The sequence below is a fragment of the Penaeus vannamei genome, chromosome 3 (assembly GCF_042767895.1).
Source record: "Penaeus vannamei isolate JL-2024 chromosome 3, ASM4276789v1, whole genome shotgun sequence".
Lineage (NCBI taxonomy): Eukaryota > Metazoa > Arthropoda > Malacostraca > Decapoda > Penaeidae > Penaeus > Penaeus vannamei.
The window spans coordinates 39921582-39924081 of NC_091551.1; the positions used below are offsets into that span (position 1 = coordinate 39921582).

General features: G+C 50.7%; 1 long non-coding RNA gene across 1 annotated transcript in view; it reads right to left on the reverse strand.

Annotated features, from left to right (window-relative positions):
* LOC138868013 (uncharacterized) overlaps window positions 1-2500 on the reverse strand; it is a 129515-nt gene that overhangs the window by 108057 nt on the left and 18958 nt on the right. The window lies entirely within an intron of this gene.

The following is a 2500-nucleotide window of genomic DNA, read 5'->3' on the forward strand; positions in this document are numbered from 1 at the left end:
CGGCTATAACAACATGAATGAAAATTACTGTTATAATGTAAGATAAACAAATAATCAAAACAGCAAATACCACGAACAGTTAAATTCAAGTTGTATGAAAAAAACGACCACTGATCTGTATCGATGTCATTAAAAAATAAACTAATAAAGAAGCGAATAAATGAATAAATGAATGTGAATAAGTAAGAAAAAAATGAATAAACAATAAACATGGCTTTCACATCCTCCCAGCCCCTCCCGCAGTTGTCCTCTCTAATGTCACTCTCTAAATGTCTCCATAAAGACAAAAGTCATTATACCCATGAATATCTTAATAAAAGAAATTAAGCCTCATGAATCCCCCTTCAGCCACCGCAAATGACGCCCCCTACACCCCCTCCTCCCCCATTCCCCTCCCCCGCCTTCTTTCATCACCCTCTCTGCCTTCCACCGCCTCCACCTTCTCCACCTCATCTGCATATTCTTTTCTCCAACGCGATATGCTCTATATTCTCCTCCGCCTCCGCTCCGTTACAGCTCACCTTGCTCCACCACCTTCCTGCTTCTCCTTCCACATTCTTCCACCTCCTCCAACCCCTACACACCCTTCCACCTGTTCTACCCCTTTTTGCCCTCCCGTTTCCATCCCCTCCATCCCTGCGCCTTGTCGGTCCTCCTTTCATCCACCGACAACTTTTTATCCTCCTCTATACCTACACTCTCTTCCACCTCCTCCACCCATTCTTTCATCTTCTACCTCCTCCACCTATTCTTTCATCCCCTTCCACCTCCACCGATTCTCTCATCCCCTTCTCCCTCCTCCACCCATTCTTTCATCTTCTAGCTCCTCCACCCATTCTTTCATCCTCTTCCACCTCCTCCACCCATTCGTTCATCTTCTACCTCCTCCACCCACTCTTTCATCCCTTTCCACTTCCTCCACCTATTTTTCATCCCCTTCCACCTCCTCCACCCATTCTTTCATCCCCTTCCACCTCCTCCACCCATTCTTTCATCCCCTTCCACCTCCTCCACCCATTCTTTCATCCCCTTCCACCTCCTCCACCCATTCTTTCATCCCTTTCCCCCTCCTCCACCCATTCTTTCATCCCCTTCCACCTCCTCCACCTATTCTTTCATCCACTTCCACCTGCTCCACCCATTCTTTCATCCCCTTCCACCTCCTCCACCCATTCTTTCATCCTCTTGCAAGTCCTCCACCCATTCTTTCATCCCCTTCCACCTCCTCCACCTATTTTTTCATCCACTTCCACCTCCTCCACCTATTCTTTCATCACCTTCCACCTCCTCCACCCATTCTTTCATCCCCTTCCACCTCCTCCACCTATTCGTTCATCCCCTTCCACCTCCTCCACCCATTCTTTCATCCCCTTCCACCTCCTCCACCCATTCTTTCACCCCCTTCCACCTCCTCCACCTATTCGTTCATCCCCTTCCACCTCCTCCACCCATTCTTTCATCCCCTTCGACCTCCGACACCCATTCTTTCATCCCCTTCCACCTCCTCCACCCATTCTTCCATCCCCTTCCACCTCCTCCACCCATTCTTTCATCCCCTTCCACCTCCTCCACCCATTCTTTCATCCCCTTCCACCTCCTCCACCCATTCTTTCTTCCCCTTCCACCTCCTCCACCCATTCTTTCATCCCCTTCCACCTCCTCCACCCATTCTTTCATCCCCTTCCACCTCCTCCACCCATTCTTTCATCCCCTTCCACCTCCTCCACCTATTCGTTCATCCCCTTCCACCTCCTCCACCCATTTTTTCATCCCCTTCCACCTCCTCCACCCATTCTTTCATCTCCTTCCACCTTCTCCACCCATTTTTTTATCCCCTTCCACCTCCTCCACCCATTCTTTCTTCCCCTTCCACCTCCTCCACATATTATTTCATCCCCTTCCACCTCCTCCACCTATTCTTTCATCCCCTTCCACCTCCTCCACCCATTCTTTCATCCCCTTCCACCTCCTCCACCTATTCTTTCACCCCCTTCCACCTCCTCCACCCATTCTTTCTTCCCCTTCCACCTCCTCCACCTATTATTTCATCCCCTTCCACCTCCTCCACCCATTCTTTCATCCCCTTCCACCTCCTCCACCCATTCTTTCATCCCCTTCCACCTCCTCCACCCATTCTTTCACCCCCTTCCACCTCCTCCACCCATTCTTTCTTCCCATTCCACCTCCTCCGACTATTATTTCATCCCCTTCGACCTCCTCCACCCATTCTTTCACCCCCTTCCACCTCCTCCACCCATTCTTTCTTCCCCTTCCACCTCCTCCACCTATTCGTTCATCCCCTTCCACCTCCTCCACCCATTCTTTCACCCCCTTCCACCTCCTCCACCCATTCTTTCATCCCCTTCCACCTCCTCCACCCATTCTTTCACCCCCTTCCACCTCCTCCACCCATTCTTTCATCCCCTTCCACCTCCTCCACCCATTCTTTCATCCCCTTCTACCTCCTCCACCCATTCTTTCATCCCCTTCCACCTCCTCC